This window comes from Castor canadensis, chromosome 4 (genome assembly GCF_047511655.1).
Source record: "Castor canadensis chromosome 4, mCasCan1.hap1v2, whole genome shotgun sequence".
Lineage (NCBI taxonomy): Eukaryota > Metazoa > Chordata > Mammalia > Rodentia > Castoridae > Castor > Castor canadensis.
In genome coordinates, this window is record NC_133389.1 from 143,866,463 (window position 1) to 143,884,716 (window position 18,254).

At 33.1% G+C, this 18,254-nt stretch overlaps 1 long non-coding RNA gene and 1 pseudogene across 1 annotated transcript; one reads left to right on the plus strand and one right to left on the minus strand.

Annotated features, from left to right (window-relative positions):
• The first annotated feature begins 14,854 nt into the window (after positions 1-14,854).
• Positions 14,855-15,931, plus strand: LOC141422386 (uncharacterized). Its single transcript, XR_012446929.1, has 3 exons — positions 14,855-14,891; positions 15,222-15,460; positions 15,709-15,931. It is a non-coding gene; the product is annotated as an uncharacterized lncRNA (long non-coding RNA).
• A 2,001-nt stretch (positions 15,932-17,932) lies between these two features.
• Positions 17,933-18,047, minus strand: LOC141422985 (small nucleolar RNA SNORA40; annotated as a pseudogene).
• Between the last annotated feature and the right edge of the window lie 207 nt (positions 18,048-18,254).

An 18,254-nucleotide genomic window follows, 5' to 3' on the forward strand; every position in this document is an offset into this window, starting at 1 on the left:
TCTTCTAGCTTTAAAGTCATCAGAATGCTTAGACACTACTGCAGGGAATTTAAATTAGTATGAAAATTATGGAAACCAGTATGGATGTTCATCAAAAAACTAATAGAAAAAACATATGATTTTTCTATACCATTCTTGGGCATTTACTCAAAGGAATGCAAGTCAGTATAGCAGAGATACCTGCACACCCATGTGTTTCACAGAACTATTCATAAGAGCCAAGCTATGGGATCAACCTAGGGGTACATCAAATGATGAATGGATGAAGAAAATGTGGTATATGTGCAGTAAGAACATTATTTAGGCATCAAAAGAATGAAATTGTGACACTCGCAGGAAAATGGATGGACTTTGAGATCATAATGTCAAATGGAATAAGTCAGACTTACAAAAACAAATACTGTGTATTTTTTCTTATATGTAGAAGTTAGATTTAAAGAAAAAACATGGACCTGAACATAAATGGGGTCTTGTAAGGGGAATAAGTGGGCAGTGGAAGGGGTGAGGAGATGGTGAAGGAAGGGGACTATGAGAGAGGTACATTGTATGTAGGTATGCAAAGATCAGAATGAAATCCATTTTTAAAAGAAAATTGCATGAAAGATGAACAGGAGACGATTGGAAGGGGACATAAAAGAGTAATAAAGAGGAAGAACATTATCAAATTATATTCATGCATGGAAATTTCACAATGAAACTCCCACATTGTACAATTAATATGTGCTAATACAAAGGTAATTAGCATATTATCTTGTATCTGCATCACATTGCCTGTGTACTCTAACTTTTTCTACCTCTCCCTTCCCATATCTTGGAGGGTTTTCTGTAAGCATTGAAGGAGTGAAGAAAACTGGGCAAAGACATATGAAAAATTTAAAGGATTATGTAATGGAAAATAATTCCCTGAATGTACTTTAAGAATTTCAAGAAAATATCCTAGTAGTTCCTACTTATAATATCTGGGTACTCTTTGGAACAAATTTTGTTGACAGGAATTTTATTTTAAGAAATAATTAACCACTTTGGTCACATGTTCAACTATTACATCAAATAGTAAGGTACTATGTTTGACAGTCCTCTTGAAAATATGTAGCCAATTGGTACACAAAAGGAAATGAAACTCTTACTATGAAAATTAGATATAGTCAGTATGAAGACAGTTCTAAACTGGGGTAGAAACAAAGCTTACGTTTGTTTATGAAAGTTGATTTGGAAAATTTCTACAATACTGTGTTGATGTCAAGAGTATGAAGAGGGAAGTGTCCAACCTAGCATCACCATTATTATAAAATTTCCAGTATTTTAAATGGCAGACTGCATCTTGTGCTTAATAATCATGGCTAATAAGAGTATCTAAAAATTGTGCCTGATAACAGGGCTCTTGAAGAGTGAAGGGAGGATTCACCTGGCATTCACAGTAGCTCGGTACTCTGATACTGCTACTCAGAGTGGAACCTTAAGTTATAAAGTACCACTTCTCACGCCTGGATTACTGTTGCCACACGTTGTGTGGACTGTCTCACAGATTGGGCTAGTGTGTACCATGCTCCCTGTCAAATCAATCTTCAACATTAAAGTTGTTTAGCTTCTTTTCAGAAGGAAAATAATCACTAAATTACATATTTTCAATTTGAAAACTTCAGAGGTGCTCTCAATTATCATCACCCACAAGAGTTTACTTTAAAAGAGGAAAATTAGGAAGGAATTATGAACAATATTAAAATAAGAGCTGGACTACAGCTTAAGTGATACAATCATCATGTTGCCATAACTGACATTTATATTTTTGCCATCTTTTGCTATATTGTCTCTCATATTTGATGATCTTTGCATCATAGTCAATCTCATCTTTGGTGATAATCTTCATTAAAATTAAAAATTTTACCACTTCATACAGCACTATATATTTCTTATACCTGGACAGTCACATACCTATTTTCACACAAGAAAATAAGAATGGGTACATATATGTGAAAGTATATATAGAGTTTATCCTTAATATGTCAGTATTCTTACTAGAAAGTGTAAGCAGACTAAGGATGGAAAGAAGACTAGTAATCAAATTCAAAGGTACTGAACACAGTCACCTGGTCTACAATAGACACCAAATATCCACACAATGTCTGTATCATAATAAAATTCACTAGGGGCTGTGAATGGCAAAGAAGCTCCAGGTAAACCTAATTATTGGTCCTGACAACAAAACAGGATAAATTGAAAGAGTATATTTCACAGATATGGTAGGGAAACAAAAGCATTTTTGAAGCGAAGAAAGAACTGAAATTGTAAAGGATGAAAATATACATGATGTTCTAGAATAAATAGAACACAATTAACTCTAAGATGAAGCTTGCTGCATTAACTAACTTCATGGTAAAGTGGGTAACTTCCTACTCTAAACAGAACAGGAAGAAAGGAAATGAAGTAGGCTAAGGTACTTGCAAAAACCACAAATGCTAAAAATGAAGGAATGTATACATATTCTAAGAAAAACAAAAAAGAAATTTGTACAAAAACAGCTTGTAATCCCCACGAAAAATAGACATTTGTAAATAGGTATTTACATTGATAGTTAAATGTTCAAAAGAAATCTGTTTGATTAAAAAGAAGGAATAACAAGACAAGAAAAACCAATAACAGAATAATAAAACTCAGTAGATAAATGTGGTCAGAGAAAAGATGGAAAACCTTGTTTTAGACATAGTCTGTGAATTCAAAAAAAAAGTTATCATGGCATCTTATCTAGTATGTCAGTTTCCTAGGGCAGCAGTAACAAATTATCACATTCTTGGTGACTTAAAATGATAATTTCTTCATCAACAATTTTGGAGACTAGGAGTCTGAATTCAAATTGTAGCAGAACCACCCTTCTCTGGAATTCTCTCAAACTCCTTTGTCTTCCCTTAGCTTCTAGAGGCTTCCATCAATCCTGGGTTTTATCTTATCACTCCACTATCACACAGTCTTCTTTTCTGTATGCATGCCTGCTTTCTGTCTCAAAAGAAGATCTGTCATCTTCACAAGGCACACCCTAATCTAATATGATCTCCTCTTAACTTCATGGTGGCTGTAAAGACCCTATTTCTAAATAAAATCACATTCTGAAATTTCAGGAGACATAATTTGAATGGAGCAATACTGAAACAGCAAAATTTAACATGCAAAAGTTCATCAAATTTATAAGAGCCAAGGGAAGGGCAAAAGGCAAGTCTAAATGGGATTGCATACAAGTTAGCAAAATTTTGGAAAGATAAAAACAAATCACAGAAAGGACAGCCTTTTTGTTCTTGACAGGCACAAATGAGAATAAACACTGTTAAAACAAAGTAATGACATGAAGCAGCAGATTGGGTGAAATAAAAGCATAAAAAGTTAAAAATTATTGGAGAGTTGTAAACTATCAGAGCAAATATGGTAGAGTTGACTTGGAAACCAAGATCATATTTAGATATCACCAATCATCAATGACCTAAATGTAGATTACTAAGTTACTATGAGAAAAAAGGTAGCCAAAAATAAAATTCAAGAGAGATTTTCAAACATAAAATATTTTAAGTATCAAGTAAATAGCAACTGTATGGTCAGATGGACAAATGTTAAAAGGTATTCCAACGTGGATATTTGATTTCAAAAATAATGAAAAGAACAAAGAAACATGATACAGGTTACATATTTCTTCATACGTAGTAAACACTAGAAGATAATAGAGCAATAGTTTAAAGTGAAATAAAAACTGTGTCTATACTGTGAAATATTCTTGACAAGCAATAATTCATGGAATTTTTTCTATGACTTTTTTTTAAAGGAACTACAGTTCTACAAGTGACAAATGGAAAAACTGGTACTTTTAGGAATGAAGAAAACAGAACATTCAGTTTAGAAGAAAACAATTTTGTGCCAGTACCATGCTGTTTTTATTGTTATTGCTTTGTAATATAGTTTGAAGTCAGGTATTGTGATACCTCCTGCATTGTTCTTTTGACTGAGTATTGCCTTGGCTATTCGTGGCCTCTTGTGTTTCCATATAAATTTCACAGTAGATTTTTCAATCTCTTTAATGAATGTCATTGGAATTTTGATGGGAATTGCATTAAACATGTAGATTACTTTGGGGAGTATCAACATTTTTACTATGTTGATTCTACCAATCCATGAGCATGGGAGATCTCTCCACTTTCTATAGTCTTCCTCAATCTCTTTCTTCAGAAGTGTATAGTTTTCCTTGTAGAGGTCTTTCACATCTTTTGTTAGGTTTACACCTAGGTATTTGATTTTTTTTGAGGCTATTGTAAATGGAATTGTTTTCATACATTCTTTTTCCGTTTGCTCATTGTTAGTGTATAGGAATGCTAATGATTTTTCTATGTTGATTTTATATCCTGCTACTTTGCTATAGCTATTGATGATGTCTAGAAGCTTCTGAGTAGAGTTTTTTGGGTCTTTAAGGTATAGGATCATGTTGTCTGCAAATAGGGATATTTTGACAGTTTCTTTACCTATTTGTATTCCTTTTATTCCTTCTTCTTGCCTAATTGCTCTGGCTAGGAATTCCAGTACTATGAAGACCAGTGGAACAGAATAGAGGATCCAGATATGAAGCCACACAACTATGAGCAACTTATCTTTGACAAAGGAGCTAAAAATATACGATGGAGAAATAGCAGCCTCTTCAACAAAAACTGCTGGGAAAACTGGTTAGCAGTCTGCAAAAAACTGAAACTAGATCCATGTATATCACCCTATACCAAGATTAACTCAAAATGGATCAAGGATCTTAATATCAGACCCCAAACTCTTAAGTTGATACAAGAAAGAGTAGGAAATACTCTGGAGTTAGTAGGTATAGGTAAGAACTTTCTCAATGAAACTCCAGCAGCACAGCAACTAAGAGATAGCATAGATAAATGGGACCTCATAAAACTAAAAAGCTTCTGTTCATCAAAAGAAATGGTCTCTAAACTGAAGAGAACACCCACAGAGTGGGAGAAAATATTTGCCAATTATACATCAGACAAAGGACTGATAACCAGAATATACAGGGAACTTAAAAAACTAAATTTTCCCAAAACTAATGAACCAATAAAGAAATGGGCATGTGAACTAAACAGAACTTTCTCAAAAGAAGAAATTCAAATGGCCAGAAAACACATGAAAAAATGCTCACCATCTCTAGCAATAAAGGAAATGCAAATTAAAACCACACTAAGATTCCACCTCACCCCTGTTAGAATAGCCATCATCAGCAACACCACCAACAACAGGTGTTGGCGAGGAGGCGGGGGAAAAAGGAACCCTCTTACACTGTTGGTGGGAATGTAAACTAGTACAACCACTCCGGGAAAAAATTTGGAGGCTACTTAAAAAGCTAGACATGGATCTACCATTTGATCCAGCAATACCACTCTTGGGGATATACCCAAAAGACTGTTACTCCAGAGGCACCTGCACATCCATGTTTATTGCGGCACTATTCACAATAGCCAAGTTATGGAAACAGCCAAGATGCTCCACCACTGACGAATGGATTAAGAAAATGTGGTGTCTATACACAATGGAATTTTATGCAGCCATGAAGAAGAACGATATGTTATCATTCGCTGGTAAATGGATGGAATTGGAGAACATCATTCTGAGTGAGGTTAGCCTGGCTCAAAAGACCAAAAATCGTATGTTCTCCCTCATATGTGGACATTAGATCAAGGGCAAACACAACAAGGGGATTGGACTATGAGCACATGATAAAAGCGAGAGCACACAAGGGAGGGATGAGGATAGGTAAGACACCTAAAAAACTAGCTAGCATTTGTTGCCCTTAATGCAGAGAAACTAAAGCAGATACCTTAAAGCAACTGAGGCCAATAGGAAAAGGGGACCAGGAACTAGAGAAAAGGTTAGATCAAAAAGAATTAACCTAGAAGGTAACACCCACGCACAGGAAATCAATGTGAGTCAATGCCCTGTATAGCTATCCTTATCTCAACCAGCAAAACCCCTTGTTCCTTCCTATTATTGCTTATACTCTCTCTACAACAAAATTAGAGATAAGGGCAAAATAGTTTCTGCTGGGTATTGAGGGGGGGAGCGGGAGGGGGTGGAGTGGGTGGTAAGGGAGGGGGTGGGGGCAGGGGGGAGAAATGAACCAAGCCTTGTATGCACATATGAATAATAAAAGAAAAATGAAAAAAAAAATAAAAAAAATAAAAAAAAAAAAGAAGAAAACAATTAACAGTTGACTAAGATCAAGTAGCTCTGTGGAGAGGGCCAAGAAAAGAGGCATTACAAACCCCAACCACTCCTCAGCACCAGTTTGCTGGCTTAAGGGCAAGCTGTCTTCCAAGCAGATACTTCAGCTCTGGGAAAGCCTTCAAAAGAACCTGGCCCTCTCTGACATGAACACATTCTCTTAAGAAACCCTTGGCTGAAATTCAAGTGGACATGAATTTCTGACCTAAAATAACTGTTACATAGTTGTGAGTCTCAGACTCCCCTACAATAGTTCTGGTTTGAAACAGAATAAGATTGTTATGACTTATTCATAGATAATCACTATATAATTATATAAGTAGGAAAGTAAATTGCATGCAGACATAAAACCCCAACTACCTGCTGGATCTTTCTTTAATAAGAAGAAAGACTCAAGTCATGGAGGATGAGGCAGGAATGCCATTGGTATCAAGGGTCCAGGCAAAATCCACTCTTTTTAGACAGGAGTAGAAGTAAAAGGTATCTTTCCTGAGAGAAGAAACAAGCAGAAATTGTGGATACAGTAGCCTACTAGTACAGATTAGAAGTTTGCTAACTAGAACTGAAGAAGGATCTGATCCTTTAACCAGGGCCTTAAAAAAAAAAAGGTAAATTTTCACTGCCATAAGAGAAGTGCCAATGCAGAGCTCCTCTCCCTGAAGCCTCATCACCTGGAACTTGTCTCACACAGGACCAGAAGGCCCAGGGCTTTCACACTGCTCCAACTGCAAAATAATGAGGAAATCCTGTATGCCTAAAATAATAATAACAATAGTAATAGTAATTTTAATAATAATAATCACCTGTTTTCTGGAATTTACCTAAAGTGTGAAGCTATAATATGCCACAGAAAAATCTTACATAAATAATAAATACTGCTAGTTATATGGATTTATATTAGCTGGCTTAACTGCAGAAAAATAGGAAGGCAACTATAATCTTCAAAAATTGATCCAATATGAATTTAAAACTAAATAATTTTGGAAAACATATGAAATCAAGTTACAAATGAATATAGAATAACTAATGAAGTAATTAATAGTTGATTAATAAAACTAAGTCAAGGATCAGAATCAAGTTTGTCTAAAACATACTAATAAAATAAAAATAGTGAGGAATTTACCTTTAATTGTAAAAATATGACTTATTAAACAAACATTTAATGCTAATGTTTTTATTTGATTTTTTATTATTCCTTTTATTCTTTTTGCTTCAGTTTATATTTTCTTTCTCTAGTTTCCTAAGGTAAAAACTTAGATTATTGATCATAAGTCTTTCACTTACTTACTTGTTCTAATTTATGCATTAAATTCTTACATTACACTCTAAACACTGCTTCTGCTGCATCACACAAATTTTGATTAAATGTATTCTTATTTTTATTTCATTCAAAATATTTTTTTCTATTTCTTTTGGAACATCTTCTTTGATCCATGTATTGTTTAGAAGTGCCTGTTCTATCCCCAAATACTGTGAGATTTTCTTGCTTTCTTGTATTGTTGTATAACTTAATTCCACTGTGTTCTATGGGCAAACTTTATATGATTTCTGTTTTTTTTTTCCTTCACATAAATCTGTTTTATGACCCAGATGTAGTCTGTCTTGGTGAATGTTGCATATGGGGTTCAGAAGAATGAATATTCTGCCATTGTTGGATGAAATGTCCCATTAAATACCAATTAGATCTGAATAACTGAGATAATATTTTGTTCAAATATGTCCTTCCTGATTTATTTTTTGCCTGTGATATCTGCCAACTATCAAGCTTTGAACTGTAACAGTGGCTTTGATGTGTACTTGCCGTTCTATTAGTCTTATCTCACATATTTTGGATTTTGTTTCTGTTGTTAAGTTAAGTTCATGTGTCTTTTTGGAATATTAAAACCTTTGTCATTACGTAACATAGTTCCTGGTAATTTCCCCTGCTCTAGATTTTATTGTATTTGTCTGAAATTAATACTGCTACCCCAGATTTCTATGCATTAGTGTTATGATGGTCTCTAGTTAGTTTTTACCTATCAGTGTAAGTATATTTAAATTGTTTCCTTTAGATGTAATATATTTGGGTTCAGTGTTTTTAATCCTTTTTCAAAGTCTCTGTCTTTTAACTCATGTATTTAGACTATTCACATTAAAACTGATTTATAATATAATTAGATTATTTTGTATAATTTGTGACTGTTTTCTATTTCTTACATTTACTTCTTTCTTTCTTTTTTACCTCCTTTTCTGTGTTCCTTGATTTTAAATGAGAAATCTTATTTCAGTTTCTCTCTTCCTAGTACTTCAATGACACCACTCTTTTTTCTTTCTTTCTTTTTTCTTTTTTGGACATAATCTCACTATTCAGCCTAGACTAATCTCAAACTCATATCCCTCTTTCCTCAGCCTCCTAAATTCTGGGATTCTAGGCATTGCCACTTCAACTGGGCAGTTTTTTATTTTTAAGATGTTAGTAATTGTCCTCCAGTTTGAAATATACATTTGCAACTATTTTACTTGCACTTTCATATGATGTCATACCATAGTATAGTATAGTAGCAGTTCCATATAATTCCTGGATATAAATAGAGGAAAACAATGGAACTCAGTCTTTTCTATGGAAAAACTGATAAATTTTTATCCAGGCTAAGCAAGAAAATAAAAGAGAAAAATGAAGTGCTCATTTTAGATATTAAATAAGGGCCATCACTATAGATCTCATAGGCATGAAAAGTACAAGGGAATACTGTGGACTCTATGCTTACAAGCTGGATAACCTAGACAGAATAGAATAATTTCTTGAAAACACAATATACAAAACACAAATACGAAGAAATAAATATCCTAAATATATGAATATATATTTAATAATTGAGCCAGTAATAAATAATCACACAAAAAGTGAGTCATTAGGCCAGGATAGTTTCACTTGTGAATTCCACATTCATAAGATCTGATAATTTAGAAAGAAATTAACACACACACAATCTCCTCCAGAAAATAGAAGCAGGGGGTACTTCTGAATTCATTCTTTTAGACAGCATTGCCCAAGAACCAAAACATTGAAGACATTCAAGTAAAGAAAAACATACATCAGCATCTTTAATAAACATCTATGCAAATGATTTAAAATATTTGAAAAGAAATAATTATACACTATAGTCAAGAGTGTGTAATTCCAAGTATCCAAGACTGGTTCAGCATTAGAGAATTAATTAATACAACACATTATATCAACATGCAATTATATCAATAGATAAAGAGAAAGCATTTGAAAAAGTGTAACATATATTTAGGATAAAAACTTTTAACAAATTAGAAATAATGGGTACTTCCACACTTAATAAAATAGCATCCATAACAAACCAAAGGTGACATCGTACTTAATGGTGGGTAAGTGGATACTTTGTCCCTAAATTGGGAAGCAAGACAAGTCCCTCTCACTACTGCTATTTAGACTTACTATAATTCACAGGTAATGCAATATAATAGGAAACATACATAAAAAATATAGATAGATATACATAGGGGATAAAGAAATAAAATTGTCTGTGTACACAATGAAATGATTGTCTATGTAGATCCCAAAGAATTAGTAAAAGTATCTCCTAGAAAAAAAGAGAAATTGCAATAAGATTGGAAAATGTAAGTTTATTCAAAAAAGTCAGTTTATTTTCATATATACCAGCATTGAATAAGAAATTGAATTTTGAAATTAAAATCACAATGCCATATGTATTATCATCCCCTATAATGAAATAGGTAGAAATCTAGGAAAACTGTGTAGGATTTAAGTGGTGAATGTTATAGACTCTGATGAAAGAACTCAAAAACATCTAAATAAATTGATGATATATGTTCATGGATATGATGACTCCATGTTATTAGTAAATCCATTCCTCCTAGCTTGTTTTATACAGTTAATGCAATACCAATCCAAATCCCAGCAAGCTATTTTGTAACTATTGGCAACTGACTGTAATGTTTCTACACAAGAGCAAATGACCCAGATTAGCCACCACTGAAGTGAAAGGACAAACTTAGAGAATTTACATTACCTTATTTCAAAACTGCTTCAAGCTATAATAATCACACGCACTATGTACTGATAAAAATAAACAAATTAAACAACTAAATAGAATAGGGAGCCTAGAAAGAGCCACACACAAATACACTCATTTAGTTTACGGCAAAGGATTGAATTGCCTTGCACTTTAATGGAGAAAGGTTAGTCTAATCAAAAATCATTCTAGAACAACCAACTATTGATATGACAAACAAACAGAAGTATCTAAACAGATTTTATATTTTTTACAAAAATTCCAAAAGTATAAAACACTTAGAATTAACCTAGGAAATTACCTACATGACCCTGGTTTTCATACAAAGAGTTTTTAGAAATAATGGCCAAAGTATTATTAAAGAAATAGTGAAAACTTGCGTGTAAGTATCAAAAGAACTCTGAAAAGTCAGCAATTACAAAACAAGCAACCTAATTTAAATATGAGCAAACTATTTAGGTAAGCATCAAACCAAAAGTATACACATATGATAAACAAGTATGGGAAAAACCAATTGTCATGAAATTTCAACTTAAAACAGTAATGAGACACCACCATTCACCTCTTTTAATGAGTTAAAAAAATCTGACAATATGACATGCTGATAGGATAAAGAGAAGCATGAATTCTCATTCATTACTAGTAGGAATGCAAAATAATACATAGCTTTGGACAATTTGTCATTTCTTACAAATTTTGTAGTGTGGCGAATAAAGGAAATTATGAGTATGGTATGGTGGTTCATGCCTGTAATCCTAGCTACTCAAGAGACAGAGATAGGAGAGATCAAGTTTCAAGTCCAGCCTGATGGGAGTAAGCAATACTCCATCCAAACAATAAGAATGTAAGCATGGTGGTATGTCATTCCAGCTGTACAAATGTAAATAGCAGGATCACAGTTCAGGCAAGCCAGGACTTAAAAGTAAGTTCCTATTCAAAAATGCCTAAAACAAAAAATGAGGGTGGGAGGGAGGGAAAGAGAAAGAAAAAAGAAAGAAAGAACGATAGAAAGAGAAGAAAGAAAGAAGGAAGGAAGGAAGGAAGGAAGGAAGGAAGGAAGGAAGGAAGGAAGGAAGGAAGGAAGGAAGGAAGGAAGGAAGGAAGGAAGGAAGGAAGGAAAAAGAAAGAAAGAAAAGAAAGAAAGAAGAAGGAAAGGAAAGAATTATAGTCAAAGTGAAATGTGGCATGCAGCTGTAAATGGAAGTCTATACTATTTGTTCCATTTCTATGTACAAATGATCTAAAAATAAGTTCAATTGAGAAAAAATTAATATTGAAAGCCAGAGCAAATGACAATATTATAAATACTTTTATATCTTTCATGACAATATTGAATATATTATCAATTCTCTACATTAGGAAAAAGGAAAATGCAAAAGAACAAAGTAAGTAATGATATGAAGTAAATAACAATGCAGACAAACTTTGTGGAAGATATCATAAAAATATTAAAAAAATTGAAAATGTGAATGGACAAGTAGAATCAACTATTGAACATAAAAGTGTAATATTTAAAAATCTTATGAAATTAAGAAAAACATTAAAAAATATTACTTTCAAAATATTATGTTCATGTAATTTAAGTGATCTTCAAATATTTTTAAGGAAAAAATAAGTCCAGTGCTGGACTGGGAAAAATGCAACTTTTCATAAAGCAAGTAGAACACTCATTTAATCACACAGATAGATAAATATGACAAAATATGGAGTTGTAGGTAAATATCATGATAATAATATAATATAATAAATTTATAATATATAATGAAAATATAAAGACTCAAATAAAATGTGCAGAAGCATAACCCTACAGTATGGTAATATATATGCATATGGACTGTGTATATACTATTTGTCAAACTGTCTTTTTTTAAATCTAATTATATACCTACATATTTATCTTTTTCCAATTATAGCCATGTCTTTCTACTTAAAACCCAGTATGATTCTTACTAGCAACTACATGGGACACTACAATTTTAGGAATTTACATTTTTTTCACAATTATCTGATATTATGACAATACCTAATATAAAGAAACAAAGTACAGAAAAATAGTTGCAAACAAATTACATGAAAGATGGTGAAATTATTACCAATTTTTCATATTTTTATGTAGAACATTACATTAGTATCTTTCCCAAAAGAAAGTCAGAAAATAAAATGGGGGGAAAATCTTGCATTTATTATTTGAAGGAAGCATAACACTGGGAGTAAGTACAATAAGAAATGTTCAGTGAATCTATATGAATACATTTTTAGGTGATGTTAAAAGGGGACCTAAATAAATTGAAGAAGGACAACTACTCATTATTTATTCTTCAATTAATTCCTGATTGATTAAAATTTTGATTTAAAAGATTTATGAAAGTGCAAGATGAAAACTTCAGAGATTTCATTAGTGAAATCTTAATAAAGAACGATATTCTAAGGGAATATACAGAAATTGTAAATCTTAAAATAAATTCATGGCTTGAAAGTCAAGAAGAAAAAGTCAAATAACAAATGAGAAAGTTGGAAAATATTTGCAAACTATACTTTGGACAAAAATATAATGCATGCAAATCCCCTCAGATCAAGCAGAAATAAAAATTAGCAGTTTTTAGTAATATAAATGAACCATTTAAGATAAGAAATGATAGGACAGGCCTGGGAATGTAGATCAGAAGTAGAGCACTTGTCTACCATGACCTGGATTGGATCCTACCACTTTCCCCCAGGAAAAAAAAAAAGATAATTAATAGATGTTTCATCAGACAGAAATTCTAATTACCCTGATTTGGTCATTACACATGGTATACATGTATCAAATTATAACATGGTACCCTATAAATATTTGTAATTATTGTCAATTAAAATGGATAGAACTGGAGAACATCATTTTGAGCAAGGTTAGCCAGGCTCAGAAGACCAAAAATCCTATGTTCTCCCTCATATGCTGACTTTAGATGTAGGGCAAATACAGCAATGTGGTTGGACTTGGATCACATGATAAGGGGAGAGCACATACCGGAGATATTGGAATAGATAGAAAACCAAAAAAAGCGTTTGATGTCCCCACTCCAGAGGAACTAATACAGTAACTTTAAAGTGGCAGAGGTCAACGTGAGAAGGGGATCAGGAACCAGTATAAAGATCAGTTAGAGATGAATCAGCTTGGGTTGTAACACATTTGTACATGAAAGCAATGCTAGGAATCTCTCTGTATAGCTATCCTTAACTCAACTAGCAAAAACGCTTTGTTTTCCTTATTATGCTTATGTCTTCCCTTCAACAAAATTAGATGTAAGGGCAGAAGAAGTTCTGCCTGGAAGTGAGGAGGGTACCAGGGGAGAAGGTAGTAGGGGGCCAGATGGGAAGAAATGGCCCAAACAAGGTACGCAATGTGAATAAATGAATAATTAAAAATTTAAAAAAATTTAAAAGATTTATAAATGTTGGAAAACTTCTAAATATGTTGAAGCTGATCATATTCAGAATAACATTAAAATGAGATACTACTTTTTACTCATCAGATTGGATGCATTTTTCATGAACATTTATGGAAATAAGACTCCAGACAAAAAAGCAACTATCTTCTGAAATATTTGCAGCGACTTTGGTAGTTGATTGTTTCACATTTGTATGTTCCAGCTATCCACAACTCCATGATCAGATTCAATTATATGATCCCATCCAGTCACAGAAGGCCCATAAAATGAAATTCTGTGAATTGCTCAAAAGGATGAAATAATAGAAATAGTTGATTAAATAATTACCTTCTCTGCTTCTAGTTATCAAGTATTCAATAAACATCCTTCTCCCACACAATAACCCGAAACTCTCCCCAAAGCACATTATTTAAACAAAGAAAAAATGTATTAGAGTATTAGTGTGGGGAAAGAAAAATTTTACTTACTATACTGATGTAAGAAATAGAGCAGATATGTAGTAAATAAATTGAATGTCCCTTATAGAAATTGAATGGAAAAATACCCAAATTGAGACTTTTCATGTTTTGAGTACACTTTCTGTGGACCACATGTTTGTAGTGGAGGGTAGGTTTGAATTGATCCACACTATTAAGCACACACTCAGATCATAGGTTAATTGTTCTTGGCAGTCAAAAAATGCAGTGGTAAAATGTTTCTGTGTGGTTAATTAAGTGGTTAATTAACATGAGGTAGATTAATAATTTTTGAAACCATGTTTAGGATATTTAACACTTTAGAAACATTTTCCCTAGCCTGAGAAAAAATAACCCAATTGCATATATCCATGGCATGAAAATAAACAGAGAGAAATTTGCATTTAACTGATTGTTATGATTTCATGTCTAAATCATTATAAATGTATTCTTTAAGATTTCAGAATAAAATTCCAGTTCTCATCTTTATTCAACAATGTATTCATGCATTTATCTTCTCTGTGATATCATAGCACATAAAGCGGGCAATGTCAAAGTTATACACACAGGTACACAGACTTGCTAATCATTAACATTTAGCAATTTCTTCATTTCCTACTAGGCAGTGTTACAAAGTTAAACATTACCATGATTACATTCTTTATGCCTTTTTTCCTCTAGACTCATTTCTTCTACAAGTGAATGTGAAATGCTGATGACAAGTAAGTCTAAGACAAGTTTTTCAGGTGCTGTGTTTTAAATTGTTTTAGCTCACAAGTCTTAAAACCATGCATATTTTCCAATTAATATAAATATGCTGTCACTATGTCATGAGGTGATTTGTTTTATTTCTCCATTCTCCTTTAAATGAAATGTGTTTTGAAGGATGAAATCTTCTATAAGGAACATATGTCTGAGGTAAAATTACCAAAGTAGTAAAAAAATGTTCAGAATATATAAAATAGTGTGAAGTTCTAGAATGTGGAATGAATGCTGACAATATACTGTGCAGTGTGCTTATCGTATCTTTATTATCATCATCTGTATTCTAGAGGTTCCCTTTGGGTTGCCTTTTCTTGCTCATGGAATTTTGTTGACACATTAGATGTCAGCTTCTAAAAAATTTATGGAGTGGAACAGAAGGGTGTTTCCTTCTTAAAGTTTTATACACCCAAGTTCTCGTCTCTGGATGTGGCAACTGGGATTATTTTTGGATCACACACTGGGATTTTTGCCAGAAAACATTTGAAAAGAAAAATGAAGAAAGGACATGGAACACCAAAGTTTGACAGTAAGAGCAAATCTTCACATTTTAAAAAAATTAGAGCTGTTTTTCTTAGAGAAGTCTAAGTCACATACCTATCAACTTTATGATTTTAACAAAAGGACATCTTTATACTTTTTATATTTAATTTGCTTGATAGGATTACTCAGATAATGAGTTTAAATATATGTGTATATTGCATTTCTCAATGAAGCTCTGACTATGATAGTGCTTTGTATCACGTTATGAAACTAACTCAGTATATTTGATCCAAGGTACAGAAGAGGGCATTTTTCTCGTCAAATATCACTCAGAAGACAGAAACCAGCCCACTTAACTCTTTGGCATGGTCCTTCATTCTCTCCAGTAGTGAGCAAAGTGTATTTCATTATAGTTCACTGAAGCTGTTGTGAAACTGCATGGTTCTGCTCTGAAAATTTGTACTACATTTCTGCATAAAAATCAAATTGTTGCTTAATATCTGATGTCAATAAAAATTAAAAGGAAAAACTAGAGTATGTTGGTGAGAATGTTTTAAAATCATCTCCCAATATTAACAGTCACGATACAACTCTATAGGTTTATTTAAAACTTGCTGTAGTATAAAAGGAAACAAGTATTAGTCCGAAGAGCCAGAAATGACTCATGATTTTAACACTTCTTTATACAGAAAACAGGTAGTTTTTGAAAACAGTATGCTGAGTATGATGTATAAAACTGTATAGATTCTTAAACTGCTTTTCCTGAAAAGCAGAGTATGAACTTGGGCCCATGAATTCACTGAAATCAAGAGACAATCTTGTCTTCTCTGCCTCTATTTTGTTCTATTGTACTTTTCTGTGAGCCATTCTCTCTTGCAGTCATTTTGGAATCAAGGAGGGACAGGAACGATCCATAACATTTTTATGACAAGAGACTAAATCTTCCCCTGAGGAACAGTGGAGCCTTGCAGACCACCCCTCCAAATGAGAACAATTACCTGTAATGATGAGGCTGTATCCTGGAGAAGGACTGATCATGTATTTGAAACTATTCTCATCACTTCACAAACATTTTCAAAATTCTATATGTAGCAGAGCATTATTGTGCTTTACCTCTGTATTACAACTGCTGCTGATCACATACAAGGATAAGATAGGTTAACTGATTTGCTTTTTATTTCCTATTGTTTATATTATTATAATCTTCATTCTATGCTTACATTTAAAGCCACATGCCCATTTTGAGAAAGTTAGCTTAAAATTGGTATAAATAACCCTGAAACTTACTTCCATACACATTTATATGGTGTATTGCTATGCTCTGAAGCTGAATGGAAGAATGAGTAGGCTTTGCATAGTGGGATCAGAACTCAGGGAATCTTGCAAACTGTGACAAGAAATGTTAGGACACCTGGAACAAATAAAAGTTTCAATGGAAGGCCACATATGATATTTAGTACACCCTACAGTCTTTGTTAATTTTCAGATGAGATATGTATATGTTCCTGGTTGTTGCTGAGGATATAGCCCTAATTGGGATGGCAATGCAAGTAGAGGTTATGATCTATGAAAAACTTCTTAGATTGTAGCCTAGCCTTAACAGGCATTGACTGTGTCTTAGTTTCTTCAGTTTAAAATGCTTCTATTTGACAAAACTTCATATAGTATTCAGAACACTTGTTAAAAGGCCTAACCTTTTATAGAAAAGGATGCCCAGGTATCAAAATGATAATTAGTGCCTTATAGTCCCATAGCTAGTAAGCAACAGTATGGAATTTGAAGTAAATCTTGTTTCTGAATCTAACTTCTGCAATATGCTGTCTCCTGAAATCCAGATGGGAGAAATACTTACAGTCATCTTGTAAAAATTCAATGGCATATGAGTATTTACAGCAGTGTTTGACATAAGGTTAACACTCATTGTAGGCTAGTTATTATAGTAGAGGTTTTTTAATTTTATTTTTTAATCAGGTAGTTAAGGCTACATGTAGTGTAGGAGATGAGGAGATGTGGAACAAGAAACAGAGTAAGTTTGAAATCAGCCCTGAGACACCAGCCATCATGTTTCTAATTTGTCTTGAGGTAGGGCTGCTTCTCTGTACTTTCTTTGTTCTTTGTGTGTGTGTGTGTGTGTGTGTGTGTGTGTGTGTGTGTTCGTGTGTGTGTGTGTGCACGCATGCATGTGTGTGTGTGGCATACTGGGGTTTGAACCACGCACAATACTACTTAAATCATGTCTCTAGGCCTTGTTACTTTTAGATAGGTGCTCATGTTTTCTGCTGGGCCAGCTTTAGACAACTATCCTACTCATGCCTGCCACCCAAGTAGGATTGCAGATTTGTATCACCATGCCTGGCTTTGTTGAGATAGCTTTGCATTAAGTTTTTCCAGGGCTAGCCTCAAATCATGATCTTCCTATCTCCACCACCTGAGTAGCTGGAATTGCAATGCAAACCACTGTGCTCAGCCCATCCCTATTTACAATAAAGACTATTTATTTATTTATTTATTGTATCATTATATACCTTCTTTCCTGTATCAAAACTCATGCACAACAGTGAATTATGGGTTGCAAAAAATGATTTATTTTTGCATTTGTCCATAAGTCAAAAAGAAACACAAACACCACTGCTGTAATAATGACTACTTTTAGATTCGAGGCATGAAAATTTTAGTTTTTATCTGACTTATCATTCTTTACATTTGTACAATAACCCAATTACTGGTTTTATTGAATAAAATTCATTTCTCCCTTTTATTGCCATAAGTTAGATTATGGTAGGTTGGTAAAAATGGAACTTTCCAACACTTCATTTTTATTTTCAACAGATTTAAATAGT